The 17,410-nt window shown below is 47.7% G+C and overlaps 1 long non-coding RNA gene across 1 annotated transcript; it reads left to right on the top strand.

Moving 5' to 3' along the window:
• The first annotated feature begins 419 nt into the window (after window positions 1–419).
• LOC120386315 lies at window positions 420–5,992 on the top strand. The gene is made up of 3 exons (XR_005589647.1): window positions 420–677; window positions 4,878–5,014; window positions 5,791–5,992. It is a non-coding gene; the product is annotated as an uncharacterized LOC120386315 (long non-coding RNA).
• The last annotated feature ends 11,418 nt before the right edge of the window (window positions 5,993–17,410 follow it).

Below are 17,410 nucleotides of genomic sequence, written 5' to 3'. Positions count from 1 at the left end.
AAAATGTCATTTGCAAGACCAGTTCATACAGCTGAAGAGGCATTTTCTCTAGGCTGCAAGTCCACATTCAGATAGATTTATCACAGCATGGCAGTGAGGTAACACAGCCCCTCTGTGATTAATGGGATTTTAATTGGCTGCTGTAAATGTTTGCTTTCCCCTGGTACTGTATGGAGTCAGTGCCATACTCTTCTATAAGACCATGCAGTGCAAGTTGGCAAGCACTGAGTAGCTACATGAAAGGGGGCTTACTCAAGAGAGTAACCCAGGAGATTTAGTGATAAGATTCATAAAAGGGAATGAGGGAAAGGAGAACCTGTTAGGAGGACAAAGGCAGAGAGAAGGAACAAGTGTGCTAGCTAAGCAGATCAGTAATTACTCAGTACTAATCACAGGGCCTGAAACAGGTGGAATTTCAAAGCTCCAGGGCTGCACATTACCAAAAGATAAAGGGGCTTTCAGCAACCAGAGCTAATCACAGTCTAAATCTTTCCTCTTCTAAAACTAACCCCCAGTCTAATTGCTCTCTGAGCCATAGCCTTATATATGAAGCTTAGCTCCACCCCCATTCCATAGCCCCGCCTACATCAGTCACCCACTTTATAAATAGCCTGTCCTCCATTTTGAATTCAGTGATGAAGAGTCTGGAGGCAGGAAGCGATTCTGTTCTGCTGCAGGTAAGACTTCTAAAAACATAGGGGAGAAAGGAAAGAAGGGTTCAGGAGGCTGGAGAGACACATGCAACAAGATGGGCTGTGGGTGCAGCTTTTTTGTCTGCCTGCCCGCCCAGCCTTACGTGGCTATGAAAACAAACATTGGGTTTGGTGCTGCACGGAGCCCGGGGTTATTTTGTAGGTGTCCCTGTTGAGATAATGAAAGGGAGAGTCGGGCCTGTGTACTGCAGAGTCGCTGTTCCTTGTCCTGGCCAGAATACAAATGCCAGTCTTGAAAAAAATCACCTTGTTATTAGCCTGGCAGTCTCAGGTACAGCCCAGACCAGTCCACATTTCAGCTGAATCTCTCTCTTGTTTCTTGGCTTCGGAGGGGTCTGTGCTATTTAGCTGGTTACGTGCTTCTGCTCGGTTCTATTGAGTTCACTTCTGAACAGAACAATGGACTTTCCCCAGTGATTTATATCTATAGATTAAATGTCCTTTGTGAAAAGTTACTGTTCTAATCACAGCTTCCCAGTCTGTTACCGGGGAGGGTTAGCACTCAGGCATGTTTAATGCTGTAGCAACACAGAGATCTCAGAGGGGGATGCCACACTATATTGGTACCATCCTACGGCTTTGGATGGGGGTGAAGGGTGGGAGGTTACAGCATCGCGTCCTGTGCAGGCGGGGAGCCTTAACAACAACATAGAGACATGAGATGCCCTGGTTTCTAGTCTTATTCATCATTCCACTTATTATAACCCCCCCTCCCCTTTTAATATTTTCACTTATTATACTTCGAAGAGCTAGAAATAGCTTGTCGGATTGAGACAGCCCTTGAGAAGTTTAATTTTCCTAATGCTTGTTGGAAATCTCCTTTCTGAATTTGCAGGAATATTAAGGTTCTTAGCCTGATCTGTGCATGGAAGGAATTTGTGAGTAAAGCTGGCAGCAAAATGCAATTGGGTTAGAAAACACTCGATTGACAAGGGCTGACTACGGGAAGGGGTCTGCCTCCAAGGAAGAGGAGGAGGCCCTGCTGGCCAGCCCATGGGGTGACTCTGATGCAGAGTGTAGTGAGAGTTTGCGTTTGTTTTCTGGCTATAAACCTGTGAGGCATGTGATTCGGATGCTCAGGGGGTGAAGGAAAGTTTACAAGCAAAAGTAACTGCCAGAGTGCACCAGCTTCTGCAGCTGATTCCACACCAGGACTCCGAACTCTCTGTTCCGTCACAGCTGGTTACTGTTAGAGATGGGCTTGCCGAATTCTGCTCCTGATTTCAAACTGCTTGGAGATCTGGGAGCATTTGCCTCAGGGTTGGTTCATGAGAGGAGGGGCCCAATATTTGGAGTTAGATCCAGGTTTCAAAGCCAACTTCCAAAGTTACAGGGGTGTTTGTCCTGGGTTTTAGGTTCAGCTCCCTCTCTAAAAATCGACATGGTGTGTTTGAGCCGGAGCCTCAGCTGGCATAAATGGATGCAATACTGGTGACGGTGCATGCGTTCACATAGGCACATTCTCCTTTAACTACTCATCAGTGGCTCAGGAGAGAATGGTGGGGACAGGGGGTAAAAGAAGGAGAGGAGGGGAAAGGGACAGTGTGCAAAGAGAAGTGGACGGAAGGGAGAATGAGTCCCCTATGCCTTCGATTTCTGCGCTCCCTTTCAGTGGCATGTTTCCCTCTCTTGCCACCCACTCAGAGTACAAGGGAGAGCTTAGAAGGGCATCCCCAGTGGGTGGATTTTTTTAGCCTTCAGGGTGGTTGATATTGGGAAGCAGCAATATGCTCCAGGGTAGACATCTGCAAAGCTTGGGGTGTGGGGGAGAATTAAATGACACAGACTCCACTCCCCCGAGGGGTGTGGTCCGCAAGAATTCATTGGGGCAATGATCAGCGGTTCCCAAAAGCGAACTGAGACCCGCTCCTAGGGCCCGTGGCAATGGAGGGAATATCCCAGTTCCTGCACTCATCCATGCCCTAAACCTAATGAAATGGGAGTAGGTACGGCTGGCCAGTGCCCACAGCTCAAGCGCCGGCCTTAATGACATGCCTGTAGGAAACTGAAACAAGCTGAAACCAAAGGTTTGCACTCACGTGCCGGCCCTGCTGGTTCTGCGGCAGTTAGTCAGCATGCTCGGTTCCCAGAGCTGGGAGGCCACCTTGGGAGAGTCCTTTGTGTACAAACAGCCCAAGTAAATACACCCTGCGAGTGTCACTTGGGTATTTTCCAAACGGGTAACAAAAGAGAAATGTCAGGTCCAAGCGGCGCAGAGATTATCTCCAGTGAAATGATCCCATCCAAACGGCACCAGTGGAAAAGCCACTAACTCGTTTTATGTCAACATTTGGAAAATTTAACCCAGCTCCATGTCCAACCCGAGGCCTCAATCTAGGCAGATCCCGCCCCAGTGAGATCAATAAGACTATGCACAAGCGGAATCAGGGCCTAGCGTGACCCTAGGCCCATGCAGAGCCCTGGTTGAGGCCTAAGCACCCAATACTGCAAGAAGCTCTGGGCAGGCCTGGGGGATCCACCTGAATAGGCCTAGTCAGCAGAGAGATTAGCCAATTCTACCTACTACTAGGGCTGAGCTTGCTCCCGAGTTCTCAATCTAAGCTTTGTAAGGGCCAGGGCCGGCTTCAGGTACCAGCGAACGAAGCAGCTGCTTGGGGCAGCCAATGGGAAGGGGCGGCACGTCCGGGTCTTCAGCGGCAATTTGGCGGCGGGTCCCTCAGTCCCTCTCGGAGCGAAGGACCCGCCGCTGAATTGCCGCCAAGGAACGAAGTGACGCAGTTGAGCTGCTGCCTAAGTGCTGCCGATCGCGGCTTTTGTTTTTTTTCTCTTCTTCTCTGCTTGGGGCAGCAAAAAACTCTGAGCTGGGCCTGGTAAGGCCCCAATCCCCACGCTCCGGTGGGAGGCCATCTCTGTTACATTTCACTTTGTATTCTTCAGTGCAAGGCAGATAACTCGTAAATGGAAGTGATGACTTTATCAAGTGAGCTGCTTCCTGTTGGCTGAAGCCCAGTTCTCCCCGCTGACAGCCTTCAATGAACTGTTCAAAATGCATAGCAGGTTCACAGCAGAGTTAAAACGTGCAGACACAGAACGGGCCCTTTTCCTCTCGTACCTCACGTCATCGGAAGGCAAATGGTCCTCTGAGATCAGAAAGGCCGAGAGTCATTCCCCTCCCTCCCTCTTTACCTCCTTCTGTTTTCTTCCAGCGCTGCCGGACTCCAAGAATTACTGAAATTAAATATAGCAATTCAAGCTGCCATTGTTCCCCGCTCTGTAATGTGCCGGAGTGGCACCTTCGTATTCATCCATCCATCTCCATCGCCTCGAATGTGCTGCTTGCACAATAGTTATTGTTGTAGAAGGGACCTGGAATGAGCTCTTGCATTATTCACTTCATTTATTTTGATACAATATTTGGAGCCACTTCATTAAATTCTTTCAGAATGTCCTGTCAATTTTTTTTCTCTCCTTGCCAATGCCTGGCTCACACAGATAATATAACAATGATGGGGGGAGGGAGGGAAAAATAGGCTGCTTTCCTGTAAAAGGGACAGGGCTAGAGAATTGTTCAACTTGATTTATCGATCATGGGTATTTTTCCCCCCTCTAAAAAAGTGCAAGCAGCATGAAACATCTCATTTGTAAGCAATAGCTGTGCATCCTAAATATCTCAGGCAATTAAGTCTTCGACAAGGAAACAACTTCTGGGTATACATACAGTGTGTGGGTATGCAGGAGAGAACAGGTCAAATCAACTCCTATTTTTACCAGCAGTGCAGAAAGATGCATTCTGGCTCCCCTTTAAATATTATAGAGGTAAGAGGGGGAAAAAAACAGATGATGCATGAGACTAATGTTCCAAGTGCTCGTGAGCTGGGGAGAGGCTAAAGTAATGCAGTCTCCTTTGTTTATTTGGAGACCCCTGGTTTCTTGGTGCTATTGAATTTCTTACCACTCTGGGAATGTCAAGGTGCTTCTGCCCCAGGTGAGCGCTGCAAATCGCTCTGAAGGGAAGAGCTGCCCCTCTTGTTCTGCAGTTGTATTTTCCAGTGGGCAGGGCTGGCTTTCGAATCAATTTTTGGTTTTAAATGGAGCCAGGAAAGTGAAAACACCTTTCTTTTCCCTTGTCTCCTCTGTGCTTGCTTTTCACTGCCGGTCTTTCTCTCTTCCTTCCCTAATAACATTCTGAGCCTCTTTTAAAAGGGTGCCATGTAAGACAGCCTGAACGCTCACTGTTGGGATGAGTTTTAAGCAGCGGTGCAAGATTACCTGTGTTCGTCTCCCGGTCTGCAGCAGAGATGGACACACAGCAATCCCCACAGCCCGAAACGTTATTGAAGGTAATGGACTTCCGCCGGTCGCAACACTTATTTCTGACAGGTGAAAGACATGACATCTTCTGCTCAGGGGCGGCTCTGTGTTTTTTGCCACCCCAAGCACGGCAGTCAGGCGGCCTGCGGGCGGTCTGCTGCTCACGCGGATTTGGCGGCGTTTCTGCGGGAGGTTCGAGGGACCGGCGGACTTCCCGCAGGGCATGCCACCAAAGGCTGCCTGACTGCCACCCTCACAGTGACCGGCAGGCCGCCCCCCACGGCTCGCCGCCCCAGGCACGCACTTGGAGCACTGGTGCCTGGAGCCACCCCTGCTTCTGCTGGCCCTTTATAGATGTAGAATTCCAAGCCAAGATCGAGGCCAGTGCACCGTGGAGATGTGCCAGCAAAGCATCCAAGGGACTGCACTTCTTGGGTGTGATATTGGGGAGGGTTCTTAAAATAAAGTGTCATTAAAGCCAATCCCACCAAGCAACATCTTGCTCAAACAAGGACTGGTCCTAACACAGTTCTTGTACTGATATCACTCTATTAGATAGTGGTGTAATCTTTTACTGGTGCAGTTATACCAGTGCAACCCCTAGTGTGAACACGGTTGTATCAGTATAAACTGCCTTATCCCAGTATAGCCTATTCCCCTTCCCATATGGGAATAAGCTTATCTAGCATGTTTATACCAGTATAACTGCTTCCTCGCTAGAAGGAGCTATGGTGCAGGTATCGTTTGTTTGTTATTGTGCTTGCTTGCTGTGTTTCTGCTTGATTGAAGTTTATAATGTGGTCAGTTTGCAGGACTGTGTGCTGATCCTGGACGCTGCAAAACTCTCATGTTTCTGGGGATGGCATCATAGAGCAAGATGGCCAGAATTGTAGCTGTGATTAACTGTGAGCAGAACTATTCCATATGGGATGGAGCAGTCAGCCATGTTAAAATGTACCTGAGCTGAAAGAGTGTGCTGTCCTCCTAAGTGCTGTTTTTGATGCAAAAAAATCCCCCACCTCTAAGCTTTCCTGAAACACAGCAGTGCAAAAAATGATAATGTTGGTGTCATGTTTGCCTTGATTACAGTAATAGAGCAATGGCAGCTGTGATGGACGAGAGAGCTGGGATGGTTTAGGAGATTGGTGATGGGTTAACGAGCCTTTCCCCATTAGGTCACCAGTTCAAAGCCATTCTAGGTGGGTACAAACTACAAGTTAGTAGCTGTGGATCAGGAGTACTGAGCTGGTAGACTTAGTCCTTAGTGAGCAATTGTCTGAATTAAAAAAACAATTCAATCACCGTTGCATTTGATGGTAGCTCCCGTTTGTTGGTAGTCTTAGCAGGGACATCCAATACAGAGTAGGCCCCGATCCTGCAAACACTTAAGCACATTCTTGCCTTTAAATAAGTGAATGATCCCACTGGAGTGATGAAGCTAAGCACACGGCTAACGTTATGTGTAAATGTTTGCAGGATTGAGGCCTAAATTATCTTGTCTCCCCCTAATATGATCCAAACTGAGGCTTGGGCCTACCTCTGGTTGTCTAACCTGCATCTGCCCCAAAAGGAGCCAAACCACGATATTTGTGTGACTGGGGGATACTTGTCTGGTGTTAATACAAAACTAGCGGTAACTAGTTGTAAAACCCACAAGGGAAAGTGGAATCTCTGCCTCCTCCGAAACAGGGAAGGAAATCAGGGAGGGAGGCCAGGCTATTCAGATGCTTAATTCCTTAAATCAGTTTAATCACTGGAACTGGAGCGAGAGGCCTGTTCTCAAGCTGGAGGGGTAAAGAAACCACAGTGCAAGCCAGGACTAGTGGCTTAAAGCAAAATGCTGTGGGGAGTTCCCCTGTGGAAAACACAATCTACAGCTACCACTGTGCAGGAGAGAGGAAAGAAACAGCCGTAGTGGTAGGGGGGAAGAGAAGGCTTTTATTATTATTGGTATTCATTATTATTCCGAATGGTGTTCATAATGGCTTGTCATTTTACTACATAATTTTTTGGCACCTCAGAGAAACTTCTGACCACTGCAAGATCCAGAGAGCGGGAGGGCAAGCTCCCTCCTTCCAGCCCTTTAATGCAGGCTTTCTGCAGCAGCATAAATTTCCCGCGGTGACAGAGAAGTGAGCTGCCGAGCGAAAGGCAGCCCAAACTCTCTTTCATTCTAATTGCTCTGCGGACCGTTCCTCCTTCAAAAAGTGCCTCTGCTGAAATATTGCAGTGACCATAAATTTTATGTGTATTGAAAGGGCAGTGCGATTATTTGCCTGTTTAGGCTCCGTTTGCCCCTTAGCGCAGAGCGCGGTTGATTTCAGAGCCCCGTGTGTTGATTCATTGATGGCGTTTCGGCGAGAGGCTGGGTCAACTTTCTGGAAAGCGGTCATTAGCGGCAACCTCGCTTGGAAAGCATGTTGTTAATTATCCCCCTTCTCGGCCAGGCAGGGATTTTTATTTGTCAGGCAGCGAGATGGTTGGGGTTTTCTTTAAGCCGGCCCTGTGTGCTTTCACTGAGCTAGATGGCACTGTGGTGTTTTAGCTGCCACTGGCTGCTCTGTTTCTAGGCTGAGGGAGAGCTCGGAGTGGACCAAGCTTCCAGGAGAAATGACAAAGGAAACTATTCTGGGACTGATGATTGCCCCCGAAATGTTTGTCCTCATCCCCTCTGAAGCCATCCAAAGCTGCAGCGGCTCATCAATCTAAACGATCTGTCGTGCTAATCACTGGGAGAGCCTGGATTTCGGAACCTGTTAGGACTGCCGTTAATCAGATCTATACGGCACGCAACAAGGGGGAACAACGTTCTGGCAAGGTGCCTAGGGCTCAGTTGGTCAACATCTTGCCCCGTTATTTTGCATTTGCTGACAGGCAATATGGAGAGGGCACTGAACTGGGATTCAGGAGACCTGGGTTCCCTTCTCCCTATCTGCTGTATGACCCATAGCAAGTCATTTTTGTTTCTCTGCTTCCCCACCCTTTGTCTTGGCTGTGTAGCTTGTGAATTCTTCGGGGCAGAGGTTGTCTCTTGCTGTGTGTGTTTGTACAGGGCCTCGCACAACAGGGCCCCGATCTGGTTAGGATCTGCAGGGGCTGCTGGAATTCCAGCCACAAACGAAGCCATCATAACGTTGATCATTTTTGCAGGGATGGTATTTTGGCCCCCTCGCTGTGACATTCCCTTCTCTCTTGCTGTGCGTTTGGAGCAGTCTGATACACTCACGGCTGCTTTTGCATCTGGTGCCCAGGCGACATACGATGAAGCAATGATTTTCACCTGTTGCTTTCCGCTGCTCTGTGGTACCGTCTCATTTGCCTTTGACATTTCTTGAGCATGATTCTGAAGCTTTTCAAGCTGTCGGATGAAAGTGAGCAATGGTCCAGCCTGGCTGCAATGCTGGTTTAATATACTAAAGTGGCAGCAGAGGGATACAACGGGGAATTATCACAGCAGGGCCTCATTGGCAACCATTACTCATGCGGCTAACTTGGACTCTCATTACACTCAATGAGATGACTTGCATGAGTAAAGGCACAGATGACATTCACTAGCACAAGTCAGCAAGTGAGACTTAGGGCTTGCGTGCATCCTCTGCACAGGGGTGAAGCTTGCTACCTGTATAAGGGTTTGTATGTTCAGGAATAAAGTTGAGCCATGGAGATGGTCTAGGAAGCAGTGCTGCTTGGATTCCCAGTCTCCAAAGACATACTCAAGTCCGGGTGGTAATTTGACCTGCTAAGTACCTGCTTAGATTTGGGTTGGCTGCTTAAATATATGTTGAGGTGGGGCAGGGGAATAGAGAACCAATCTGTTGGCTCTGATATAAAAGCAGCTGTATTTCTCTCTACCATAATTTTCACATGGGGAGGCAATTGCGTGTCTTACCGGAAAGTAAGTGGCCTGCATGAAGATGTTCAGCTCAGCCTGATTCATCACAGTTATAGACACAATGTTTGCCTACCTGAAGTCACAAACTGATCAGGGCTCCACGGAAGTTCTCTCTATAGGAATAGTTATTTTACTTCTGTATATTTTCAGTCTGTTGAGCCTGGGATACTAAATTGCCTGGGATACTATTAAAGGAGGCCCTATGTAAATTAAATGATTGTTATTCCTGTGCTGTGCAAAGGGACATGAGGTGCATCGTATCATTCGCACCCTAGATGCTCAGTTTGGCTTTGAGGTGTGATCATTTGACGTGCCCCTATGGGTGAAAATCAAGGGATATAGATTAACACTATGGCCTTATGCCCTGCTCTAATGACTAAGAATCCCTAATGATACAGTAAAAGGAATCGAGCAGATAGGATAATGTGACTGGCTATGGCGAGTCCACTGGTCCACCTAGTCTGGTATCCTCTTCAACATCATTTATCATCCAAATTTTACTGCCTCCCCACCATAAAACAACTTCCTCTAGCAGAGGCTGCATTAGGGCACGTGTCCAAAAACAGCTTTCCAGGTGTGTAATTCTCAGATCATGTAGGGCCTGAGTTTCATCTTGCTCTGTTTTGAGGCCATTGACTTCAACAGAGTTACTTCTGAATACACTGGTTGGAAAATGGAGAGGGCTCAGAGAAGAGCCATGAGAATCATTAAATGATTGGAAAACACGCCTTAGAGAGAGAGACTGAAGGAGCTCAATCTATTTAGCTTATCAAAGAGACGGTTAAGCAGTGATTTGATCACAGCCTGTAAGTACCTACATGGGAAACAGAAATGTGATAATAGACGTCAGAGTAGATGATCACAGTGGTCCCGTCTGGCCTTGACTCTGTGAATCTATAACCGAGATCAGGAACTCTTCAATAACATGCAAAAAAGTAAGTAACAGGAAATCTTCACTTGACAAGGCTGAATGAGAACTCTTCTGTGTCCGAGGCAGGCTGAGGGTCTAATTCTGATCTCTCACTGCTGTTAAACTGGTCTAACTCCTTTGCCATCAGTCAATCACTCCTGATTTACACTAGTGTGAGGGAGATCAGACTCTGGCTCAAAATGTACATAGAATACAGGGTTGCAAAAGACCTTGAAGTCATCAAGTCCAGCCTGCTGTGCTGTGGCAGGATCAAATACGGCTAGACCATCCCTAACAGGTGTTTGTCCAACCTGTTCCTAAAAGCCCACAATGATGGGGATTTCACAACTTCCCTTGGAAGCCTATTTAAGAACTTCAGTTCCGTTATAGTTAGGAAGTTTTTCCTAATCTAATCTCTAACCTAAATCTTGTTGCAGATTAAGCCAATTACTTGTCCTACCTTCAGTGGACATGGGGAACAATTGTTCACCATCCTCTGAATAACAGCCCTTAACATATTTGAAGATCCTTATCAGGTCCCGCTTAGTCTTCTCTTCTCTAGATTAAACATGTCCATCTTTTTTAACATTTCCTCACAGGTCAGGTTTTCTAAACCTTTTATCATTTCTGTTGCTCTCTCCAATTTGTCCCCATCTTTCCTAAAGTGAGGTGCCCAGAACTGGACACAGTACTCCAGCGAGGGCCTCACCAGAGCTGAGTTACTCAAGTTACTCATCTCCCCCCTGTAAGGTCCAATCCAGTGCCCATCAAAATAAATGGAAAGCCTCCCTTTTACTTCAGAGGGAACTGGATTGGGTCCTTACAGATTTAAGAGACAGATTCTGATCTCATTGACGCCTGTGGAAATCTGGAGCATTTATTTTATGGGGCTTTCAAACATAGCATCTGAGCACCTTGCACTTATTGATTAATTTATCCTCACAATGCCGCCATGAAATAGACACAGAGAGATTCACAGACTTGTCCAAGCTCACGGAGGAAGTATGTGGCCAAGTGAGGAATTGAACCCAGCTATCCTGAGTGCCATCCTCCCTTTAGATGGTGTATTCTGGACATCATAGTCTGGCCATAAGCTTTACCTGCCAATGTAGTTCCTTGGTAAGTAGCTTGTTTGTCTGTGACTATTCCATTAACTTTTATTTTGTTGGAAATAGCACATGTGGGGAAGGAAGACAAAAACCGTGCCTGTCATCTTCAGCTTTTGATCTGAGCCAAGAAATAGGAATGAAATTGCATGTTTTGAATAATTCCGTATGTTTTCTCACTAGAATACTGAACTGCAATCTTAACCTCTGAAGCAGTTCCCTGTGGTTATAGCTGAGTTAGTTGATTAAAACAGTTTTACCAGAGACTTGCAAGTAATCTTGTGGTCTGATTTATTCTCATTGTTAGCACTTATTTTTACTTTTTCTTTCAGATAACATGAACTTACCGTTCATTTAGCATCAGTGCCAAGAGAACTATGGGTTCCTCTATTGTGTTAGCAAAATAACGGGGCATATTATCTAGTGCAACATGGTGGGTTTTTTTCTCATACTAATGCACCTCTTGAAATACAATGAACAACACTTAGCTGCTTTAGAGAATTAAAGAGTTTCACAGAATAATGGGTACCTGGAGCCATTGTACTGGAACTAATTTTATCCTCCGTTAGACCTTGCAACCCAGCCAAAATCCATGGGGTTGCATACGTGAATCCAGGAACAGAAACTGACCCTTTGAGTTTTCGCCGTGGGTAACCTGGCTGATGATGATATTAGAAGTAAATACTAATACAATAGTGGTACATATCACTCTAGCTCTTCTCATCTCCAAAGGCCCTTGTAGAGAAATGTGTATCTTTACCCTTGTGGAAAAGATGGAGAAATTAAGACCCACAAGTTTAAAGGCGGTCACTAATTTTGGATGACCAGCTTGAAATTCATGATGTAGTAAAGGGGTCGTCATAGTGTTAATTGTCTTACCCAGACTATTAGAGGAGGAGCCATAATCCTCTCCTTTCTTACTTCCTGTTTTAAGGGGAGTTTCCACCTTGCCACCACTCTGTTTGTTGTGATGCAGTTGAATAAAGCAGCAGGCTCCCACACCCTTCTGTCCTGCGAGTAAAGTATTATTTTGGTTGCACGGAGCAGTCCCTTTACAAAACATAGGGTCTGGTTTTGAGAGGGGCTGAGTATAATACTTAGTCTTGCCTCAGTGCAGAGGACTGGACTAGATGATCTATCGGGGTCCTACATTTCTACGATCCACAAGTCTTGTCAGAGTTGGTGGGAGCTCAGAGGTGCTGCCCATCTGAAAACTGAGCCCTAGCTCGCTCAAGTTGGGCACCTTTGAAACTTTTGGCCAAAGCAACTTGCCGTAAACTAGTGAGCCTGGAATTCCTCACCCCCCGGGTCTGCACTGGGCCTTGCCTCCCTTCCAAAAATGAGGCATTATTGTAAGACTTGTCACCTTTTAAACATTAGTGGCTTTTTAAGTGGGAACCTCTCAGATCATTTAGGCTGTAAACATAGATTCTGTTTTAATATCTACATACGCTCGGATATAAACCTAATCATGATGAATTTTACAACTGCCAGGAAACACGCTGTGCAAACGGAATTTCTTTTTAAGGTAAACATTCCCCGGCAGTGTCTGCAATCCAAACTCTGGGAGACAGATTTCTTAACAGAATGCCACAGCAACATGTTTGGGGTCAGGGTCATGGACCTACTTGTCTTCTTCACTCCTCCCGGGGTGGCCCAGCTGTTACCTGCCCTTTTTAAGTGATGTCAGAATCAATGGCCTGGAGCTCTAATGCCTCCTGCTAATGCGATTTCAAATAAGCTTTGCATGAGAATCCTCGGGCGTTCATGAATAACATCTCAAAGAGGGCGAGTGCATACGTGTGGGCTTCCAAATGGTCGCTCCAAACCAGTGGGGATGATTGTAGGCTGATTCTGCGTCCTAGGGTGAACTGCTTAGTTTTTTTAATGTTGTTGCATTCGCACTAATAGGCACTTTTAGCTGCATCCCCTGCAAGGGGTGAAGCAACAAGGCTTTATTTAAAACTGATTTATTTTGCTCAGTCCTAAAGATTGAAAGTTAAAGTCTAGTGGGTTCATGTGACTTATTCTGTTCCACAATAGAGACATTGCAGAAACCTCTCCCACTAGTTCAACAGAATTCTCAAATTTCTGTAGAAAAACTCTGTGCAGTAACTTTCCTTTTAACACACACAGTGATTTTAATATTTTGAGCAGGGAGACACCTACTTCAGCTCTAAGCTCTCCTGACATCTCTGGCTGAGATAATTATGTTCCGTTTGGGGACTTTTTAGCTGTGCTAAAAATAGTTAAGAACAGGGAGAGTGAGGCATTTGCAGGCAACATTCAGAAGATGCTACAGAGAAAACAGTGCCCATGTTACCTAACAGCTTATGAGAGAAAGTCCAATAGCTGTTTCACCGCTACGTCTTTATTTTCTTCTTTCCTAAATAAATCTTACATCACTTCTGTGGTGCCTGAGAGCGTCTAACATAAATGGGTATGGATGTAAATCCACACGTGCAGTACCCACTGATGTGAAGGCTACAGTGGAACAGGAAATAGTTTCTAGTCACTTGAGCCAGTGCAAAAACATAATCATGGCCCTGATCCTGCAAAGACTTCTATGCCCGCTCAACTTTATACCCCGTGAGTGCCCTTGTATCACTGCTCACGATGCACAAAGTTAAGCACCATGCATAAGTCTTTGCAGTATCGGGGCCCATATCTAGAATATCTCTCTGGATAAAAAATAAATATGAAATACCAAAGCAGGAACCAGCCAATCTGTCAGACTGGTGACACATGTCAAGGTTGGAAGCTCAGAGATGCAGGCAGGGCCGCCCAGAGGATTTCCGGGGGGGGGGGGGTGCGGCGCCTCCGGGGCCTCCCAACGCCGCGCCGCCGCCAAAAGACCCCCAGCCCGCGGCCGCCACACAGACCGGGCTGCGCCGCCGGCGGGCGCCGGGGGCGGGGGTAATGGGGGCGGGGGGCGGGCCGGCGGGCGGGGGGGCGCGGGGCCGGGTCCCGAAACAGAAGCCCCCCGCCGCGCGGCCGCCGCCGGCGCGCGCGGCGGCGCGGCGCCCCCCCCGCCGCGCCGCCCCCCCCCGCCCCCCCCCCCCCCCCCCCCCCCCCCCCCCGCCCGGCCGCACCCCCGCCCGCCCCCCCCCCCCCCCCCCCCCGGCCCCCCCCCGCCCCCGCGCCCGCCGGCCTCTGCTCGCGCGCCGCCCGCCAGAGGAGCCGCTCCGTCCGCAGGGCTGGGTGCTGAGAGGGGGCGGCGAGCCACGGCGCCCGCCGGCGCCCGCCCCCCCCCCTCCCCGGCGCTTCGGGCGGGGCTCGCTCGGCGCTGAGCGGGGGGCGGCTCGAGGAGAGCGGCGGAGGCGGAGGGCGGGGCTTCTCTCTTGGGGGGGGGCCGGGGCCCGGGCCCCTGGCCCCCCCCCCTTGGGCCCCCTGGATGCAGGCAACAGAAGATTTCCACATTTCTTTTCAATTAAAGGGAATTGTCTCTGTTTCCTGTTCAAGATTTTATTAACTGAACTGGACAAACAAAATCCCTAGGAAAAATTACAGATTCTATCAAAGGTTTCAGAGTAGCAGCTGTGTTAGTCTGTATCCGCAAAAAGAACAGGAGTACTTGTGGCACCTTAGAGACTAACAAATTTATAAATACATTTTAATAAATTTATTAATAAATGTGTTAGTCTCTAAGGTGCCACAAGTACTCCTGTTCTTTTTGCAGATTCTAGCTTTTTTTCTTTTAGTATATTTTAAAAAATGGAAAAATCAAAGAAGCAAAAACCCACAGAAAAAATACAGACTCCACCTTCCCTACAAATAGCTGTGGACATTTCCTGCTGTACTCTGTGTCTTTGGCTGCAGCACTAATTTTCTGACAGTACCTTGATGCATGGCATCGCAGCCTGTTTCACCTTGGAGTTACCATTAAAATGGTCGCACCCGTGGATTATACAGTTGCACGGTCAATATTAATAGAGGCTCAGAGCAGTTTTCAGGGATGGTTAAATACTGCTTTGTCATTTCTAACATAGGTGGCCTGATTAAATTAATGTTTCTGCCGTCACCTCAAGGCAGCAGGAAAAATCACAGAGCTTTCCTTTGAAACCTTGCACCTAGATACTTCATTGTGATGGGCGTGCGCACATAAAAGAATGCAAAGAGAAAACTGTACTTTCCCATGTGTGTTCATAACATAATAGAGAGAGGTTTCATACTACAGCGGGTGTTGTTTCTTGCGGCTTCTCAACCAGTTGCTTGTCTGAAAGGTTTCTGGTACCGTATATTATGTAACACCTCCCATCCCTACCTCCAGGCAATAAAGTAGTGATGTTCACATGGGGCTCCATGCAATCAGTTCCTGACTCTAAACCTACAGCTTCATGGAGTGTTCATCCCCATGGTGATTCCAAGCTTCAGTTTTCTAAGCCCTGGTCTAAACTTTGTGTCATGATAGGCAGGAGGATTTCTTCCTCCCAGAGATTTGTGATACGTTCACTGTCTCTCGGCGCCATTAATATTAAGCGTATTCATCACCCAATGTACTGAATGTGCTAGGAATCCATTCCTACCCACCTCCGCTGGAGGGTTTCTGCCCCTTCATCCCTCTCTCTCTCTCTCTCACAACTCCTGCCTCAGAAGTTTGTCCATGGCAATTTGCCACTTCGGCTGTGCTCCTCAAGAGTCAGTTTGTTCTAGCATAACAACCTAGTGGCCTTCCTGGAACCACCCCCCTGTCCACTCTGCAGAGGCTAGCTGTGCCTCATGTAGACTTAGAATTGCATGGGTTTTAATGAATGCCTCTTGCCATTTCAGTTAACTCTTTGGTGCTTGGGGTTGCGATTTGCATTAGACTTAGCAGCTGCTACTCATAATATGGTGGCTCCAAGAGGCCAGTGGGCAGCCTTTCTAGTTAAAATGGGGATTAGCTTTAAAAATGTTGGCAGTGCACAGGATAGGGTGGAGTGTGGCTTGGTGCATTTAGATTGTCGCTTCCGTAGACCTGTTAAAATGCTGATAGGGTCAAATCCCTACCATCTGTCAAGTTCACTAGTGGCCTTTAGGAAAGGAGATGGTAGTCTCAGCCCAGTTCCTACTGGACAGGCATCCATATCACACAGAAAACGCTACCACCTTAGTTAGCACTAACTGGCAACTTTGCTGCTGATGTGAGCAGAGACATCCAGCCTGAGTGGCTCTGGAGTGCCTATTACCTTCTCCAATGGACAGGGCTGAGGCAAGTTAGCGTGATAATGTGGGGTAAAGCTAGTGTATACTCTCCAGAGGTGCCAAGCCAGCATCTTTCCTGAGCATGATATTTTCCTTCAGCTTGTTTTTTAAGCTGCCAGAAGCTCAAGGGTGGCCCTTTGAATAATGGGGCTGAGTAATCTTGGAGGACAGCGATGTATCTACTTTGGTACTCTGGCTACCAGAGCACAGTGACCAAAATCTAGCTGCAGAAGATTAAGTGACCGTTAGATAAAGAAATTCACTGTAGCTTCCCCACTCAGTACTTTCAGCCTGGTCAGCATGACCCAGATATTTTGTCTTTGGCTATTTTTCTCTGTGGGGTACATTCTGACTTGAGTTACGCTGGTGTTAATTTGGAGAAACTCAGGTGAAGTCAATGGAGTGACACCAATGTGAGAGGAGAATCAGGTCCTGTCTCTTCAGGCTGCCTCTCGAGTAGCTGCACCTCCCTCTGTGGCTGAGTTTCATCTGTCTCGTGATCCGTAACAGAGGCGTTCTGCTCATCAGAGGCCACACAGATGCTTACCTCAGATGCCTTACTGTGGGGCTCATCACTTGTGCTGGCCTCCATAGCCGCTGTGGCTGCTGAAGAGGATTTAGTGGCTATTTTGCTATTGGTCACCCACTGCGGGATCCTGGGAGAATTCCAGAGCCACAGAACCAGCAGTCTCTGGGGGCTTGGATAGCCAGACAACCAAGCAGTACCACTGTAAAACCTGCTTGTAAATGGACAGGTAGTTTCACCAGCTGGGGAAGGGAAGTAAAGCTCCAAGCGTCAGTCCTCTTAAGGCCATTTCTTCGAGGCTTCTTTTATTATCCATAAAAAAAACCAAATCAACTGAAAAACACTGGGCATTAATTCCCTGAGGCTTTCCCTGATTCAGGCAGGTAGGAGTGGGGAAGACAGACCTCTGCTGTTAGTGACCCAGCTTCCTTTCATTTTATACTCTGCTGAATGGCCATATGACCAGACAGGGACCTGTTAACTCTTCTTTTTATTCGACTCTACCGCCCACAGATTTCCCCTTGTCAGGGCTGGTCTACACTAGGGGGGGGATCGATCTAAGATATGCAATAGCGTAGCTGAAGTCGAAGTATCTTAGATCGAATTACCTACCGTCCTCATGGCGCAGGATCTATGTCCGCGGCTCCCCATGTCGACTCCGCTATCGCCATTCGCGTTTGTGGAGTTCCGGAGTCGACAGGAGTGCGTTTGGGGATCGATATATCGCGTCTAGACGAGACACGATATATCGATCCCCGAGAAAACGATTGCTACCTGCTGATACGGCCGGTAGTGAAGACGTACCCT

This window comes from Mauremys reevesii, linkage group 18 (genome assembly GCF_016161935.1).
Source record: "Mauremys reevesii isolate NIE-2019 linkage group 18, ASM1616193v1, whole genome shotgun sequence".
Taxonomy (NCBI): Eukaryota; Metazoa; Chordata; order Testudines; family Geoemydidae; genus Mauremys; species Mauremys reevesii.
This window is presented reverse-complemented; position numbering and strand designations above follow the sequence as displayed.